The sequence below is a fragment of the Bos indicus genome, chromosome 8 (assembly GCF_029378745.1).
Source record: "Bos indicus isolate NIAB-ARS_2022 breed Sahiwal x Tharparkar chromosome 8, NIAB-ARS_B.indTharparkar_mat_pri_1.0, whole genome shotgun sequence".
In the NCBI taxonomy this organism is placed as follows: domain Eukaryota; kingdom Metazoa; phylum Chordata; class Mammalia; order Artiodactyla; family Bovidae; genus Bos; species Bos indicus.
Window position 1 is genome coordinate 87,184,815 of NC_091767.1, and position 20,036 is coordinate 87,204,850.

General features: G+C 41.1%; 1 protein-coding gene across 1 annotated transcript in view; it reads left to right on the forward strand.

Moving 5' to 3' along the window:
- The first annotated feature begins 233 nt into the window (after positions 1 to 233).
- The window catches only part of DIRAS2 (DIRAS family GTPase 2), a 36,459-nt gene continuing 16,656 nt past the window's right edge, over positions 234 to 20,036 (forward strand). Inside the window, exon 1 of the mRNA XM_019966626.2 lies at positions 234 to 397. The gene's annotated coding sequence lies outside the window, so the exon portion shown is untranslated. The remainder of the gene's footprint in view (positions 398 to 20,036) is intronic.

Below are 20,036 nucleotides of genomic sequence, written 5' to 3' on the forward strand. Positions count from 1 at the left end.
GCACCTAAACGCTCTTTGGAGGCGAGCAGGCGCCATTTAAGCAGGAGCATCCACCGCTGCAGCAGTTGGCACAGCTGAGAAGTCCGAGATTGAAGAGGGGAGGAGGCGGGGGAGGCTGCAGGATGGTGGAGTGGCAGTGACAGCTCCGGGCCCGCCCGGGCTGGGCGGCGCAGGTGCGCTGGGGGCGCGGGGCACACGAGCCCGGCCGCAGGTGCGCGGGGGCGCGGGGCGCCGGGCGCACGGGCGGGCACACAGCTGACAGCCCGTCACGGCAGCGCAAGGGAGCTCGCGCCCCGCCTACCTGCGGGAGGAGCCCGTATCCGCACAGCCTGCGCTGCCCGGTCCTATTCGAGGCGAGCTCAGAAGCAGCTCTGCGAAGAGTTGTGTTCATCCTCAGGTAACCGAGATTTTTCTTCCTTTGCTGTGGCCTCGCTGCTTCTGCACTGGAGCATTGACGGCTTTGGCATTCTTGTCTGCTAGTCCCTTAAAAGAGCTTAACGCTATCTGGGAGGGCGAGTCAGCAATATAAAGATTGGAGTAGATGAGAGAGTAAAAAAACTGCATTTCTGTATCCTTGTCAGAGAGAGTGAGCATCCTGATACTTTTATAAAAATATCCTTTTAAAAACATTTGAATCTTACACATTATTTGGAATTCCGAAGCAGGAGTTTGTGTTTTAGAAAATTATACGGTGCAGGTGTTTCTATTATGTAGAAGTTGATTTAATGGTTTTACGGGAGTCCTGAAAAGATCTGGTCCAAAGTGAGAGCACGTTAGAGGCTGCTGTTGTGTTTCAGCGTGTTTTCGTACTAGACCGGAGCTCTTCGCGGGCTTAGCTGAGACTTGGCTAAATGTTTTAATTCTCCTTTTAAATAATGCATTTCATGATGTCTACATGTGTTTCTTCCTGTTTTGTTGCTGTAAGAAAAGAAGATGGGAAAGGCGCCGCACCCCATCTTTAGTTGTAAGATTGTGGTTCCCATAAGATGACAATGACTGCTGACTGCTCCCAGGCTCGCCTGCAAAGCATTGTCGGCTTTCCGCCTGGTGGGAACCTGCCTGAGTGTTCTGTCCTGAAAAATGCTGGTTTTCCCCTTTAAAACTCCAGTTCACCTTCGTATGGGGGTTTGGGAGACTTTTGAACTAGAAGCTCTGTGAATCATATTATATCCATTGAATGGTTATCTACATGGCTGTGGTGGAATTCAGTTTCTTCCCACTGTGCAGTGACACAACTTGCCTTCCTTAGGAATTTATTCTACATATTTGCCCACATTATTTTTTGAATGACCCTCTTCCATGTGAGAAGCTAGTCCTAGCATAGGGGACCTTTTCTGTTTTGAACTAAAAACTTGAGGAAAAATTTCTTTTTAAGGAAGATTTTCTAGGTAACAGTAAAAGGTTGGAGCATTTTACATTCCAAATCAGTCCAAATGTGCTTCTTTCCCAGTGACATTTGGATTTGAGGAGGTGGAGTGGGAGGGAGAGAAAAGGGGAGGATAAAATTAGAATAAATTTAACAAATTTGTAAGGGGATAATATTTTTGGGGGGGTCATTGCCTGAAATTGCAAATTATCAACAATTCTATCTTTGGAAATGCAGGAGGAGATCCTACGGGCTGAGATGAAGGAAAATCCATAGTTCATTTTATAGAAACAGAAGACACAAAGCAGGGAAGCATTTTCATCCTATTTAACACATGGCATTTAATTTGGTAATAGGGACTCCAGTGCCCAGTGAACTCAGGAAGGGGGGTGGGGAGAGGTGATTGTCTCCACCATTGCACAGAACTGCTGCTCAGTTATCTCTGCAGATGGCAAATATATATGCACAGCTATTGCAGAAATCTCCAGAATCCTTTTCTTGTTACAGCTTTAGTAGAGTTTTTCCAAAGAAGAGACTCAGAAAACACTCGAATTGAATTCCAAGTTGTGGAAGTCCCTTTTCAGCTTGTGGCTAGCAAGTAACACTCTCAGCAATCAACAGTGCCATCTCACCACGGGAAGAACAGAGAAGACTTTATTCATTTCACGCTGTACATCTCCAAGGAACCACACCTGACTTTATTAGAAATATATTATTTCAGAAGTAAATACTGTCTCTACACTGAAATCTACGTATCTTAGTGAAAAATTAAAACCTTTGAAAACTAACAAGGTTCTCTTATCAAAAAGAGAGTATAGCTGTGAAAACAAAATCATATGTTCACTTTTCTAATTTTGTGGCCATACTTGATATATATTAGTATATTGGAAATTAACCTATTAATTTAGACAAAATCATTATTTTTCCCCAAGATAAAGGCGATCAGTTTTTGCACAGGAGAATTTCTTTGTTACAAAGAGGAATGTTTGGCTATCTGGGTGAGGAGGTTGCCTGCCAGCTGTTTTAAGTTAAAATGGACTCAGTGCTGACCTGTAACTTTCAATTCAGAAGACCATGATGCCCCATTAGCACTTCTATGTTGAATTGAGTTTGTCTGTTTTGTTGGTCTGCCCATTATCTATTTATCATCCAGCTATCAACCATCTATTTATCTACTTGGTATGGATGTTTATAATGGATAGATGTCTCTTTAAAGGCAGACTGATTTCTAGGACACTAATTGGTGTTAGGTATGATTTTTCTAGGAAAATAGCCACTCTTAAAAGGGGAGCTGATGATTTTCATGTCATGATTGCTAATATTCTTTTACACATTAAATTGATGCATGCATGCACATTTAACATTTAACATAAAATTATGTTTTATTTCAATCATTTTGAAATTAGTTTAATTTCAAATTATGTTTTAGTTTTTATTTTTATTATGTGGCTTGCAAGTCTGTGTTTGTTGACCAGGTAAGTATTTTTTAAAATATTTGGAACAAATGCCATCTCATCCTCTCTTCCTTTGCTTTTGTTATGGGCAAATTCAGGAAAGGAAGATTGCTTGTAGCTCTCCCCTTAGTGCAGTTAAGTGTCTTCCCATAAATCAGTACCGTCCAATAGAACTCAAGTGTGTAAGCCACATGCATAGTTTAATATGCCCTAGTAGTCATGTTAGAAAAGTAAAAATAAACTGGTAAAATTAATTTTAATAATATATATTCTTTAACCCAGTATATTAAAAAATGACCATTTAAAGATGTAGTCAATACAAAATACTACTGAGACATTTTGCTGTTTTTTTTTGGCTAAGTCTTATACTTACAGAGTACCTTGATTCAGATTAGCTATGCTTCCAGATGTCGATAGCCTGCATGGCTAGTGGCTGTTGAATTAACCAGCACAAATATAGAATGTTAACCTTTTGGCAAAGCAATTTAAAAACTGAAATATTAGGAGCTATTAAATTAAACTGGTTAAACACTATCAAAAATAAATATACGAATGATCTTAAATTGCTATCAGACCTGTGTCCTACCCTTCCTTGCCATTAACTAGTTGTGCGGTCTTGAACTTATTTTTACTACTTTATCAGTAAAACAAGAGGATTGGGTCAAACACTTCCCTTGATTTTATGAAAAATAACCAGTAGATATGAATTCAGCCCACATGCAGCTTAGCGAGCTACTGTAGCAGAAGCAAAGGGAGCAGACCTTATGCTGGACATTGCTGTTTTGCACGAGTTTGCTTTGGTCCAGTTCCTGATGACAGATGTCAGCATGTGAGGTCCCATGCCTCATTGGAGGTCATTCCATTTTCATATTTAAATTACTGGACGAGTCGCAGCAAGCCTATTGGAAAATCAAGAAATAGTAAGCTAGCATTTAGGTCTTTTTATATTATCCTTCACTGGCATACATATCTTCAATGTTGTTATCTATTTGTGTCAACACCATTAAATAAAGTTTGGTTAATTGTAATACTTTATAATTGACTGATCCATGAGTAGTGACTTCTGGTTTGGGGTAGGGGTGTTGAAAATTTGTAATTAATTTTCATTGGAGTAGAGTTGCTTTAAAATGTTGTATTAGTTCCTGCATATAGCAAAACAAATCAGCTATATGTATACATGTACCTCCTTTTTTTTTGGATTTCCTCCCCATTTAGGTCACCACAGAGCACTGAATAGTTTCCTGAACTATTATATATAGTAGGTTCTCATTAGGTGTCTATTTTGTACATAGTATCAACAGTGTATACATGACAATCCCAATCTCCCAATTTATCCCCTCTCCATTTCTCTCCTTGTGTTGTACGTTTGTTCTCTATGTCTGTGTCTCTATTTCTGTTTCGCAAATAAAATCATCTTTCATTTTTCTAGACTTCACATATATGCATTAATATATAATATTTGCTTTAGTAGTGACTTCCTGGTAGTTCAGCTGGTAGAGAATCCTCCTGCAATGTAGGAGACCCCAGTTTGATTCCTGGTCAGGAAGTTCCCCTGGAGAAGTGATAGGCTACCCACTCTTTGGCTTCCTTGGTGGCTCAGATGGTAAAGAATCTGCCTGCAGTGTGGGAGACTGGGGTTCGATCCTTGGGTGGGGAAGATCCCCTGGAGGAGGGCATGGCAACCCACTCCAGTATTCCTGCTTATAGAATCCTATGGACAGAGGAGCCTGGTGGGCTACAGTCCATGGGGTTGGATTCCTGCTTATAGAATCCTATGGACAGAGGAGCCTGGTGGGCTACAGTCCATGGGGTCGCAAAGAGTCGGACACGACTGAGTGACTAAGCACAGCATAGCACAGAGACTTCTTGACACATCGATATGAATGTCCTTATGAAAAGATGTCAGTTTCTTCCCCCAGTCTCTGGATAGCTTCTGTGATCAATGAGTGCTGGTGGGGGCCTGGGTACAATTTCTATCATATGACTCTCTGCCTTGGAAAGGATTGTAGGACATTTAAAGAGAACTATGTTTTGTGTGAAAGGAGTTTATATGCTATTTTTCTAAAGCTAATGAATGTCTGGAAAGTAAATGTTTTCTGAAGAAATAGGAGAAGAGAGGAACTTTGTATTAGGCCTTTCTATAGTAATGAATTTCTCTGTCTCTTTCTTTCGCCTTGCTCCTACCCCCTCAGTTTCTGAAGCTGGGCTCCAGAAAGGTCTAGCTACTTACCAGTATTTAGACAGAGAAGCCTTTGCAGGGGTAAACTTTCCTTCCTATGTCCTCTTTACACTCAGATTGTTTTATTGGAGCACCTCTATGATTTTTGAATTTGGACTTTATCTTTGAATGACACTGAGCAAAGAGGAAAAATGATCAGTACCCGGTCTTTGCATCCAGAGCAAAGCCAGTTCTCTCAGGTCTCTGTCACTTTAAAAATCCAGCACAAAGGCATTTTCCTTTTGGTATGAATTTGAATGTACCTCCCCAAACCCCATGCCCAGCTGCCACCCCGTCATTACACGCACACCTATAAGAGCAGTGGATTATCTCATTGCATTATTGAAATAGTCCCCTGAGATTTTAAGAAAGGCCTTTGTGGAATAGTCTCTGACACTTAAAGATTGTGCTTCTCTTTGGAGGCCCCTTTAGACTTTGTGGGTTCCTGACCACAGAATGGTGGTCAAGAGGGCACCACAAAATGTACATCTGACCTTACTTTTTTTTTAAGGTTTATGTAAGTGTACATCTGTGTAAAGTCTGGGCAAGCTACATGCAAGCAAAATGGGGCTGGGAATGTTGAGTGACAGAAATGACTAGGTGACCTACATTTTTAGAAGAATCTAAATTTTCCAGGATATCATGATAACCATGTGTTTATATATTTTCTATCATTTCAGATGGACTTACAAATGGCACTCTATGTACCTCCTCTTTGTTCTTTCCTTTTTTAAAAATGATAGTTTAAATTCCTCTAAATATACCATCCGTTTCAAAGTGCTCCATGTTGTTGGAGCCAATATTTAAACATAAAGAATGAAAATGTGGATAGAGAGAATGTTTAGTGATCTCAGAGCAGGGAAGAATTTTCTAAGGATGGTGCCAAACTGGGATCCTAAAGAGGAAAAGTTTCTTAAATTGGGCTTCACAGAAATTTTAAATTTCTCTCTAGGAAGAAGAAACAATAGCAAAGGATGAATGGCAGCTGGGAATAAACATTTGAAAAATATTTCAGATGAGGTCTAATTATCTTAGTATGGTAGGTCTCAAATGTTAAGCACCCAAATCACCTGATGAGATAGTTATACCTGCAGATCCCCAGAGACTGTGATTCAGCGGGGCCAGAGCAGGTGGAACGTGGTCCCAGATGAGCAGGATAGCTCTGGTCTGCTGAGACGAGTTTGAGAATGACCACCTTGAAGTAGGGTAAATACCATCCTTGCAAACGAATAGAAATCTGAGCAGAGGGCAGGAACATGCAGGCCTCAGATACAAATTACTTGGAACATATGAAGAAATCCTCTGCTGCTGCTGCTAAGTCACTTCAGTTGAGTCCGACTCTGTGCGACCCCGTAGATGGCAGCCCACCAGCCTCCCCCGTCCCTGGATTCTCCAGGCAAGAACACTGGAGTGGGTTGCCATTTCCTTCTCCAGTGCATAAAAGTGAAAGTGAAGTCACTCAGTCGTGTCCGACTCCTAGCAACCCCATGGACTGCAGACTACCAGGCTCCTCCGTCCATGGGATTTGCCAGGCAAGAGTACTGGCGTGGGTTGCCATTGCCTTCTCCAAAGAAGTCCGATCCTCAGTCTCACACAAATCAAATACAATTAAATCAATCATGAGAAATAGACTTCTTGTTACATGGGGAGTAGCTACAACTTTGATAATACACCCACACTGGGCTATGCCAGGCCAAGGAACTAGCACCGTCACACATTACTAGGACAATTTGGTAGTAATTTTGGAGAGCAACTGGCAGTCTCTACCAAATTTAAAATGCACATACAGTTTGATACAGTATTTTGATTTATAGGAGGTTAGTCAACTCAAAAATGTGATGAGAGTTTGTTGAAAAAAAAAAAAAGCAATCAGTGAGAAATATAGTGATAAATGATAGGCCATTTAGTGAGTTCTATGTAGCTGGTATGTAGTTCTAAGTAGCCAGAGTCTAAACTGTTCCTAAGAGGCAGTGGGGGGAAAGGAGAGTATATATGTAATTTTGCTAAAGGGGGAATACATGCAATCAAGCACATGTTTTTTAAGAAAGTTTCTACTGGTCTTGTGAAACTTCTGCTAATCATGAGAAACAGTCATCACCATGAAGGATGTTACTGCTTTTCTAGATATGAGGAGATATAGGAATTGGGCTCATAAAATCAGCTCCTGAGAATATCTAACTATCTGAAGACTTGACTTGTCAGTTTTCCCAGAGCAGAGAGTACCTCATTTCTGCTTTCTGCCCTGAACTCCTTCAGGAGTGTTGGAGGTCAGCAGCTGCAGCAGCACATGGCTTAATCCTTGTAGAGGTAGATGGCAAGCACCCATGGCAAGTACCAATTTGTGGATGACAATGCAATTACTCAATTCTATCTTTTAGGACAATTCCAGGTTCCACTGAAGCTGTTCTACTTCTATTACAGAAATACGAGCCATATTTTGGGCACAGGGATCTTGCTCTACAACCCTGAGACAGCCAAGGTGATGCGAACCTTAATTTTAGGACTGGTACTAATTAGGAACTGTAAATCTTTATTTTAATGCAGCATTGAAAGGTATGTGAGTCCTAAACATTTTGTATCATCCCACTGCTTTCCCTTAAGACCCGTGAAGACCAGGAAGATCAGAGTTCTTACTCTGACTCCAGTCTCCTGTGTCCTGGCCCTTCACTGGTCAGCTGTATCAGGATACTTTTGTCCCTGGCATTAGGGCTTAGTTAAAATATTGATTCAAATATGCATGGTGTAAGTATAACTGATGTTATACAAGCAGGTGAGATATTAACCACTGGTATCATTGCTCAGAGGAGGGCATGGCAACCTATTCCAGTATTCTTGCCTGGAGAATCCCTGTGGACAGAGGAGCCTGATGGGCAACAGTCCATGGGGTCACAAAGAGTAGGATATGACTGAGCAACTAAGCACAGCACAGCACGTTGTTGCTCAGTGCTCAGCTTCTGATAATGCATCTCTAACTTTTTTGGTGAATCAGAAAACATACACAGTATCCATTATTCATTGCCTAACATGGTTATTGGGCTTCCCAGGTGGTTCAGTGGTAAAGAATCTGTCTGCTAAGACGTGAGTTTGATCCCTTCCTGGGTCAGGAAGATCCCCTGGAGAAGGAAATGGCAACCAACTCCAGTATTCGTGCCTGGGAAGTCCCATGGACAGAGGAACCTGATGGGCTACAGTCCACGGGGTTGCCAAAGAGTCAGACTTAGTGACTAAATGACACCATTATTATTATTTTTAAGTAAATATGAGATGTTCTGAAAGTTGCTTGACAATAACTACATGTTAGTGTAGAAAAACGTCCTCCAGCATTTCATAATGCAGAGCTCCTTGTTCACTTGGTTCTAATTTGAATTGGCCAGAATTCTTTAAGGGTTTGCTAAACTTGAGTTGAAATGCAGGTTCTGCTATTTACTAGCTTCGCATCAGTGCACTGTTACCGTAACGGCCTAAGGTCTCAGCTCCTTTCTCTGTAAATGGGGCTGCTGATAACTAAATCAGAGACATTTCAAAGATCAGACTTTCCTGGGACCTCTCAACACTGGCTAGATCGTCAGGACTCCTGGGTTGTGCTGGTGGTCGCTATCTTATCAGCGTCTTAATGATTCTTCTCTCTCACTATCTCAGATTTATTCTCTTACACGGCCTGGCCTGAAGCCCATTGTCTCATAGTTGCACTTTGGTTCTGGATGGAATTCTGGCCTTCAGTTTTAGCTTCTCGTAATTTACCTAGTATGTGCACTCTCCAGTTCATCCTAAAATATTGATTTTGTTTCCTTTACAGCTTTGTCTTTAAGCTGGACCTACAGGACTCCCTATTTTGTATCTGGTTAAATCCATGTTTTCTCTTTCCAGAGCACTCTTTTCTTCTGGTCTTCAACTGAGCTCATTTCCCCACAGACAGTCCTGTAACTGAAGTCACAGTTTTGCAAGAATAGACCTTGCTTGATATTTTGTTATTCTGGTTTTGAGATATTTATCTCGGTAATGATTCCAGTGGTCCTGGCCTTGATTGGAAGCCTGCTGAGGGCAGGTAGTACTACATGTTGTCTGATGTTGATTGTCACTGGATTCTAGACACATCAGTAGCTGTAGCCTTTTACAGCAAATTTTGCCGCCCTGCCTAGTGACCAGAGAATAGACACAAGTATGTATTCATTGATTAATGGTTCTCAGCTCCTGACTGTATGCCCTTGCCTTTTGTCAGTCCATCAACTTCAGACTTCCTGGATATTCCACTCTCACCAAGGGTGTTCCCTCTGGTTTAGTCTTCTCCCTCACCTTATGCTCAAATGTCATCCAAGTGACTTCATGTTTTCCCTCCACCCCGCTTAAATTCAACACCTGCAGCCACAGGGGATCTCATCAATGCAAGAGGCTTTCCCACTTCCAGAGGAACAGTGGAGCATGCGCTTCCTGACCACAGCATCCTGATTCTACAGCATCTTTGCTCAATTTCTCCTTGAGCCTCTCCCAGAACTACAATTTATCTTGCTAGTATATTCTGTTTCCTTCCCATTAACATTTAAACATATTCATGTCTCTTTAATCAAAACTGAGTAGCATTCAGCCTTCAATTCACAAGCTTTCCTCCAATTTACGATCAATCTCAGGAAATACTTCAGAGCTGCCTGTATCAATGTCTGTATTTCATGTATTAACGTGTGTGTCTCGTGCTCACTCTGAGTTTCCCTGGTGGCTCAGATGGTAAAGAATTTGCCCGCAATGCAGGAGACCTGGATTCAATCCCTGAATCTGGAAGATCCCCTGGAGAAGGGAATGGTAATCCACTCTAGTATTATTGCCTGAAGAATTTCATGGACGGAGAAGCCTAGTGGGCTAAAGCCCATGGGATCACAAATAGTCAGACACAACCGAGCGACTAACGCTTCACTTTTCCATGCTCACTCCTCAACCTACAGCAATCCAGCTTCCACCCAGGGTGCTTTAAGAACATCTCTCACTAAGGTCACTGATGATGTTCATTGCTTCTCAACCAGTGGGTGTTTTCAATTTCTCACTGTACTTCACAGCTCACCGCCAGTTCACGTAGTCAAGCCCTCTCTTTATTTTTGAAGTCCTCCCTTTCCTCGGCTTCCACAACATGCCCTTCAGTGCAGTTGTTTTTATTTCCACAATCTGGTCTCTCCTTCTCATAATTCTTTGCATACCCACTGCCTTTTCAAACAGTACATTTTGCAGTCTCCTGAGGTTCTATCTAGGTCCTATACTATTTTCTCTTTGTTCTTACAAGTCATCTCATCCATAGACTTGGCTTCAGTCCCTGCCACAGCACAGATGACTTCCATGTCTGCAGTCTGATCCCTGATGCTGCAGCTGCTCTGGATACATCCTCCACCTGTGCTCTATCTGCTGAAAATCAAACTCATGACTTCCCCGCTAAAACCTGGCCTTTGATCTCATCCCATCTCTCCAGTTTCACCACTTGGAAACCTTAGGAGTTTTTCTTGACACTTTATTATCTCTTTGTGTCTTAACCCTTTCATCCACTAGCCATCACTCTTTGCTGTTGATGTCACTAACTGATGGGCATGCCACCCTCCTTCCAGTGTTTGGAGGGCTCCAGATATGGAGCATCAAATGTGGAGGGCTCTCTCTCTCCAAGGGGCCTGCAAACAGTTTTGGCCTGACTTTGTCAATACACTCCTGTAGTAGATGGCCATGGATGAGTCCTCTCCAGAGATAGAAATGCCCTGCCATTGACATAATGGTATGGTCCACACTAGTCCTCTGTCACCGTAGCCTCAAAGCCATGTCTGAGATCCCACTTAGCCCACCACCAAAGCAAGGGTAATTGACACAGATAGTGATGGCCAGGTAGAGATGAAGCCAAGGTCTCTGCTCACGTTGCTCTTGCCTGAGGTGCATTTCTTGGCCTGTCCTTTCCAGTCTGTTCATTAGAACTCAATTGCAGATTCATTCACACACTGAACAGATTCTTTTTTTTTTTTTTTATTTTATTTATTTTTTTAAAGTGCTGGCCAACCTACTGGCAAATCTCATTCTTCATTTTATTTTTTTTGTTTCCTTGTTTTTTTTTTAATTGTGCACTCTTTATGGGCCAGGCAGTGTTCAAACACTGCAGAGACAGCAGTGTAAGAGACAGAAAAGACCTCTCTTGGAGCTTATAATATAGTGGAAATAAACACAGTTGTAAAAAGGCAAATTGTATTCAGAAAGGGATACATGCAATGGAAGAAAATTAAGCAAGAAGAGGCCTAAGACTGCTGAAATTGAGGCTGTTACTGTAAATCCAGTTGAAGGGTCAAGGAACTTCTCACTGAGAAGGTGACGTGTGAACACAGGCCTGCAGGAGGTGGTGGGTGAAAGAGTGGTCCAGGTAGGGGGACAGCCAGTTCAGAGGCCCTGAGGCAGGACCGTGACAGGTGTGTCCAGGTTGCAATGGGGAGACAAAGATGGCTGGAATGAAGCGAGCAGGGGGCAGAATGGCAGCAACTGAGAGCACAGGTTGGGGCAGAACCCTTTACCTTTCACTCTCAGGGAGACAGGGGGACCAGTGGGCTTCAAGCACAGGAATGATGTAATCTAGTGCCTGGGGGAGGCGCTGGTTGGAGTGGCTCAAGGCTTGAAGCAAATGACCGCTTAGGAGGCTGTGGTAGTGATCCAGTTAAGAGGTGATGATTGCCGGGAGATCGTGAGGGCACTGGGGAAGTCTGGATGTGAAGATATCACTGGCACACTTTGCTGATGGAATGGGCAAGAGGTCCAAAGAACCCGAGGGGTTTGGGAGGATTCCAAGGGGTTTGTCCTGGACACCCAGAAGGAGACTGTAGGCGTCGCTTAAGATGATGCAGATTATAAAGGGAGCAGTTTAGGGTGGATTTAGAGGGTTTTTGTGTTTTGCACGTACTATATTTGAGACGTCTCCAACGCGTCAGAGCAGAGGTGTTCAGGTGAGAGAGGGAGACATATGATTCTGCAGTGTGAGTCTGCAGTTTAAGAAAGAAGCCTAGCCTGTACAGGTTGTTGCTGCTGGCACATGGATGACATCTAAAGACGTGAAACCCGGTGACACTGTTGAGGGGGTGAGCATAGTGGGGGTGAGGGTGGAGGGGAACAAGGGTGGAGGTGTGAGCTTGTCTTGCACGCATGTGTGCTCAGTTGTGTCTGACTCTTTGTAACCCCGTGGACTGTAGCCTGCCAGGCCTCTCTGTCCATGGGAGTTTTCAGGCAAGAATACTGGAGTGAGTTGCTGTTTCTTCTTCCAGGGGATCTTCCTGATCTAGGGATCGAACCACATCTCCTGCGGCTCCTGAATTACAGGTGGATTTTTTACACACTAAGCCATTGGGAGCTTGTCTAACCGGCAAGTTAATTAGGAGTGATGGCACTGACCCACCTCCCCTGCCACCATCCTGGCCCCAGCTGGACCTCACCACAGTAACAGCTGCCTCTACCCACCCACACATTCCCTGCCTATTACCTTGCTGGCTCCATCTACTTCTCTCCACCCCTTCTTCCATTCTAGAATCCTCCCTTTTCCTAGAACATATCATGCTAGCATCTGTGTTTGTCCCTTCCCTCAACCAGGGAAGTTCTTCTCCCAGATATTCAGAATTCACACCATCATTGTTCTCAAATCTTTGCTCCAATAAGAACTTTCCAGGGAGCCTTTCTCTGGCTTCTGGCCACCTCTGATGTCCACTGTACATCCTCAAAGTGTAACTGAAAGATCCTGCATTGACATGCTCTTATCAAATGTACCCATACCCACGGAAACCCTTCATTTGGAAGACTTACAATGATAAAAACATCTCTCTTCAAGTTTGTAATTGTACAAGTAAGAGAGCTTTTAAGGGACACATTTGCATTGCGTTTGGCAAAATCATGTATAAAAATGTTTCCTCTGTTATATCTCTTTTCAAAGTGCCCTCTCCATAGGACAGTTGTTTTTCCAAAGTAGCTACTGATCCCTCTCTTATGTTTTAAAATGTCACCTTTCTATTACAGGGATGGAGAAAATGTGCTTATTTTTCCAAAATACCTGCTGTATGTCATATTGCTAAAAGCTGCCTGCCACCCAGAAAATGGTTATGAATACAGAACAGTAGCTTTTTGTGTAATAGAAAAACACGCAATTTGCCTTTTAGTTCTGCAACACATATATTTGCCTTGCTACAAGATGACTAGTGAACCATCCTGTGGTTAAAAAAAAAATTTCATCGTGGCTCACCATCTTCATATGGAATATTGTAAAGGTCTTATTCTTATATATTAAGAAATAAAGTACCCAGAAGCTCCTTTTTGGCTTCAGCTTCTTTGCTGCAAGAACTGACTGATGAACAGTGAAGTAAATTCGTTCACCTCTGCTTCTGTCTCTATAATGTCATCATACATCCTCATGTAATTTTTTTTTATTTCTCTTGACATTGCCAGCCTATGAGCAGTTACTCTTACATAGATTTTTTTCAAAACTTGATTTTGTTTCTTTAAAGAGTTCATTGATCTTCTCTCATACAATTTTCCTTGGTCAGCTCACAAAAATGTATTTCAACAGCAGGTAATCAACATGCGCTAAATGTTTCTGATGTGTCCAGCATTGGGTTAAATAAAATTACGTGCTGCTGGGTGAACCCCACAGGGATCCTGCCTTTATGATGCTGGTATTGGAGGGAGAGGAAGAGAGAGAACACAAAATAATAAATACTGAAAGAAGGATGGTACTGCTGCATGTGAGCTCATACATCCAACCTTTGCGACCCCCTGGACTGTAGCCCACCAACTCCTCTGTCCATAGGATCTCCAGGAAAGAATCCTGGAGTGGGTTGCCATTTCCTCCTCCACAGGAATCTTTCTGGCTCAGGGTTGGAACTCATGTCCCCGGAGTCTCCTGCACTGGCAGGCAGGTTCTTTCCCATGGCACCACCTGGGAAGCCCTGTGAAAGAACAAGATATGGACTAAAGCATCTTATTATTGAAAGAGAATCATTCTAATAAATAACAGATGTGCTGAAGTATGTTTGAAATGTTTCTACTTTGCTCTGTTTAGTAAACATGTCCCCTGTGAAACTTCTAATACTGGTTCTTGATACCTTCGTAATTGTTTTCTAATTATCTTCCTATAGGACTCTGAGAAAGGACTGCATTTTAGTTTGTTATTAAGAGTTTTGGTGTATTATTTTATATATTATAGATGGAAAATAAGTATTTTTCCAATGATTTGTGACATTTTGCCTTTCAATATTAAAAAGATTCTAAGCATTTAAAAAATCAAGTGTAAATTTTGTAACATACTGGTTTAAGTATACTGTGCTAAACTTTGCTTAAAAAGTATAATTTGTTTGAGTGGTGCAGCCCAATAGATAAACACTGTGAGCCAATCTATAATTGTGGATTTTCTAGTAGAGCTTCCCAGGTGGTACTAGTGGTAAAAACAACAACAACAACAACAACAACAAAAAACCACCTGCCAATGCAAGAGACTTAAGATACTTAGGTTCAGTCCCCAGAATGGGAAGATCCCCTGGAGATGGGCACGGCAACCCATCCAATATTCTTGCCGGGAGAATTCCATGGACAAATGAGCTTGGTAGGCTATAGTCCACTGGGTTGAAAAGAATCAGACACAAGTGAAGTAACTTAGCACACATGCATTTTCTTGTAATCACATCTAAAAAAGTAAAGACCCAGTTGAAGTTAATTCAAATAATATATTTTATTTTACCCAATGTATATGAAATATCATTTCAACTTGGAATCAGTGTCAAAATTATGAATGAGATATTTAACACTCTTTTTTATATGTGTTCAAAATCCAGGGCAGGACATCTCAGTTTGGTCTAGCTGAATTTCAAGTGGCAAGTGACTACTATATTGGACAATGCAGTTCTGTGGGCTTAGTTTTAAAAGCAGTGGCTAATAGTGATGTGTAACAGGAGCACTGATGCAGTATAAAATCAGGGCTTAGAAGTAGGTGTAGATTTCATCTGGTCTCAAGAAATTAGCTGGAGAAGGAAATGGCAACCCACTCTAGTATTCTTGCCTGGAGAATCCCAGGGACAGAGGAGCCTGGTGGGCTGCCATCTATGGGGTCGCACAGAGTCGGCCACAACTGATGCGACTTAGCAGCAGCAGCAGCAGCAAGAAATTAGGTATTTTTTTGGCCTGGTGAGATCAGAGTAGATTCTTATTGCTCTTAATTTGTAATGTGGATGACAAAGGAGAAAGGCTATCTGCTGTGCCAATGCCAATTGTACTATGGGTGTAATTTTTAATTCATAGTTTTATTTTTGCTGAAAATATTTTTTTTTATAATCATGTATTTTTATCATGGTAAAATATATGTAACATATAATTTACCATTGCGATTGCATTTAGTGGCATTTAATACATGTACATTGTTGTATCACCATCCATCTCCAGAACTATTCATCTTGCAAAACTGAAACTCTATTCCCATTAACGATTACTCCCCATTCTTCCCTCCCCCCAAGCCCTGGTAGACCACCATTCTATTTTCTGTCTCAATAAACTTGACTGTTCTAGGGATGTTTTATGAAAGTGGAGTCATATGATATTTGTTCTTCCATGACTGGCTTATTTCACTTCACATGGTTCATCCATGTTGTGGCATGTACCAGAATTTTTTTCCTTTTAGGCTATATAATGTTCCGTTTAGTATATGTGCTATTTTGTTTATCCATTCATCTGGTGATGGACATTTAGGTTGCTATGGTTGTTGTGAATAATGCTGCTAAAAACTAGAAACATGGGTACACAAATATCTTTTCAACTGTTTGAATAATATATTATAATATATGTTTAAATTATTTTGAGTATATACCCAGAAGCAAATTGCTGGATTACATGGTAACTGTTGAATTTTGCATTATTTTACATTCCTACTAGAAGGATTCTGGAGAAGGCAATAGCACCCCACTCCAGTGCTCTTGCCTGGAAAATCCCATGGATGGAGGAGCCTGGTGGGCTATAGCCCATGGGGTCGCTAAGAGTCGGACATGACTGAGCGAGTTCACTTTCGCTTTTCACTTTCATGCATTAGAGAAGGAAATGGCAACTCACTCCAGTGTTCTTGCCTTGAGAATCCCAGGGACAGAGGAGCCTAGTGGGCTGCTGTCTATGGGGTCGCACAGAGTCGGACACGATAGCAGCGATAGCAGCAGCAGCAGCAGCAACAGCAGCAGCAGCAGGAGGGTTCTAACTTCTCCACATCTTCCTTAACACCTGTTATTTTGTTTTGTTTGTTTTTTTTGCTTTGATTTTTGATAGTAGACATTCTGGTGGGTGTGAGGTAATTTCTCATTGTGGTTTTGATCTTCATTTCCCTGATACTTTGTGATGTTAAGCATCTTTTCATGTGCTTATTGGCCATTTGTATATTATTTAGAGAATGTTTATTCAAGTTCTTTATCTATTTTAAGTTGTTTTTTCTTTTTGTTATTCCGTTGTGTTTCCTCTGTATTCTGGATATTAGATTCTTACCAGATATATGAAATCTGGTGTGATATATGGTATCTGGTACACCAGATACATGATATATGTACATGATATATATATGATATCTGGTACACCAGATACATGATATCTTCCATGGTGTAGGTACTCTTTTAACTTTCCTGACACTGTTATTAGTTGCACAAAAGTTTCTAATTTTGATCAAGTCCAATTTATTTATTCATGTGAAGCCACAATGGGCCCCAAAGAGCCAAAACAATCTTGAGAAAGAACAAAGTTCAAGGCTTCATACTTACAGATTTCAAAATGAGTTGCCAGTCCAGGTTCAATGCACGATACTGGATGCTTGGGGCTAGTGCACTGTGATGACCCAGAGGGATGGTATGGGGAGGGAGGAGGGAGGAGGGTTCAGGATGGGGAACACATGTATACCTGTGGCAGATTTATTTTGATATTTGGCAAAACTAATACAATTTGTAAAGTTTAAAAATAAAAAAAATTAAAAAAAAAAGATGCAGTAGACCAATTGTGTGGTACTGGCATGAGAATAGACACATAGACCATGGATTAAAATTGAGAGTCCAGAAATAAACCTAATTTACATTTGTAATTAACTGAATTTTGGTAAGGGGTCAAGATCATAACAAATAGTTTCAGGATACTGGATATACATAGATAAAGGAATGAAGTTGGATTCTATCACACTATGTTCAAAAATTAACTCAAAATGGAGCAATGGCCTTAATATAAAAACTAAAGCTACAAAACTCTTAGAAGAAAATGTAGAGGTATGTCTTCATGATGGCAATGGATTCTTAGCTAAAATACCTAAAGCATGAGTAATAAACTAGTTCATGATTGTGTGATGGAATTTTTTTTTATCCACTTGCCAATTTTGTAAACTTTCATTTGACTAAAAATAGAAATCTACCTAAGCAAGTACATATACAAAGAGCCATGTTCCAGTAAGTGGACAGTGAAGGAAGGATGCCAGGCTATACGTAGTAGCACCTTAAGCCATCACTCCTGATATTGAGCACTTTCTTCTCCTTGCTGGCAGAGTTTTTGCCCTCCAGTTGTCTTCATCTTTTGGTGTTAATTTCCCTGCAAGGTTATCATACTGCATTGGTCATTCAGGATCAAATTTGGTAACTGATCCTTTGACCAGGACAATTGTACTATCTCTTATTCACATGGTGTGCTTTTTTATTTCTCTTACCCACATGGAAAAGCTATTAAAGCTGAAAATTCCCCAAACATAGTCAGGCTGAAAAGTGTAACTAAGCGCATTTTATTTGGTTGTTTGGATTCCTAGCCATCATATTTTTCCTGAATGAAATAGTTTTAGACAGACATCATTGAATCTTATTTCTGTGCCTAAGCTGTGGGCTTATTTGGCTCTCAGTAACAAAACTCTTAAAGAATAATTTATTCTATCCTTTCCATTCCAAGAAATGTCCCAACTTTTCTCCACTTATTTCATTGTTGCTGTTATCACAAGTCTTGTGATGAGTGCCTACGGAACCCCCCTCCCCCACAGACCCTGACCCCATATTATGGGATGGGAGCTCCATTACCTGAGTGCAGATGAGTCACCTGCTTTAGCACCTGCAGAAATATTGCCATGGTGGGTGTCTCCACAACACGAGGAAACAAGATTACTCAAAAAGGATTCTACATCTTTGGATAAAGGTGAGCCAGGGATGTTTAACTCTTCTTTATGATCAGGCAGCTATTTCTCACTAACAAATCTTTCATTTTTTATGTTCAGCTAAGAAGGTACATGAAATGAATTCTTAATTAAATTGAAATTCTAAAAATTGTTAAAAGTACACTCTCTTACCTAGAGAATATATGCTCTATTGAGAATAGTTAATTTCTTAAAGATATCCTTATTTATGTTGTAATATCAATAACAATCCTTCAGTTCATTCGCTGAGTCGTTTCCGACTCTTTGCAGCCCTATGAACTGCAGCACGCCAGGCCTCCCTGTCCATCACCAACTCCCAGAGTCCACCCAAACTCATGTTCATTGAGTCGGTGATGCCATCCTACCATCTTATACTCTGTCTTTCCCTTCTCCTCCTGCCCTCAATCTTTCCCAGTATCAGGGTCTTTTCAAATGAGTTGGCTCTCTGCATCAGGTGGCCAAAGTATTGGAGTTTCAGCTTCAACATCAGTCATTCCAATGAACAACCAGGACTGATCTCCTTTAGGATGGACTGGTTGGATCTCCTTGCAGTCCAAGGGATTCTCAAGAGTCTTCTCCAACACCACAGTTCAAAAGCATCAATTCTTCGGCACTCAGCTTCCTTTAAAGTCTAACTCTCACATCCGTACATGACTACTGGAAAAACCATAGCCTTGACGAGACGGACCTTTGTTGGCAAAGTAATGTCTCTGCTTTTTAATATGCTGTCTAGGTTGGTCATAGCTTTTATTCCATGGAGTAAGTGTCTTTTAATTTCATGGCTGCAATCACCATCTGCAGTGATTTTGGAGCCCCCCAAAATAAAGTCAGCCACTGTTTCCACTGTTTCTCCATCTATTTGCCATAAATTGATGGGACCAGATGCCATGATCTTAGTTTTCTGAATGTTGAGCTCTAAGCCAACTTTTCACTCTCCTCTTTCACTTTCATCAAGAGGCTCTTTAGTTCTCACTTTCTGCCATAAGGGTGGTGTCATCTGCATATCTGAGGTTATTGATATTTCTTCCAGCAATCTTGATTCCAGTCTGTACTTCTTTCAGCCCAGCGCTTCTCATGATGTACTCTGCATAGAAGTTAAATAAGCAGAGTGACAATATATAGCCTTGATGTACTCCTTTTCTTATTTGGAACCAGTTACTTTTACTTAAATGACCCATTTACTTTTTATTACTAGTAGTTTTAAATATAAGCTCTTAAGTACCCACTTTAAATATGAAATTTGCCTAAAGTTAATAAAGTTTAAATATTGTAATAAAGACATATCTACTCAAGGAGAAAGCATTTTGGAAAACCAAGGCAAAAATTGATCTGAGACAGCCTGTATAAACTTTAAGAAATGCCGGTGCCCTTGATCTCAGACTGTTAATGGGACATTTTTGGCAGGATAGTACACTAAATTGTCTGGCTTTTCCAAATACTGACAGCTGAATTCTTGTAATCTATGATTTTTGTCTGGATTCAATTATATGTTTTTTTTGAAGCAGGCTTAATTCAGGGTATAATGTAGATAAAGATTGTGGTTTTACATGAGATATTTCTTCTTTTTTTAACATTTTATTCACGTGAATCTAACATGTCTTCCAAAGGATCCATGAATGGGCACCTCTTGTGACTCAGGGAATCAGTATTTTCCCTACAGTCCTGGACCCTGTAGGCTGTGGATAAGCCTCTGATAATTCTTCACCCAGTTACAGTGTGGAGGAGGTTTCCCCACATGTCCAGTGATTCTCCAGATACCAGGTGGATGTCCTACCATTTGACTCAGTTCTGACACATCCATAGAGAGCATCAGACTCTACAGGATAACCTACAAGACTG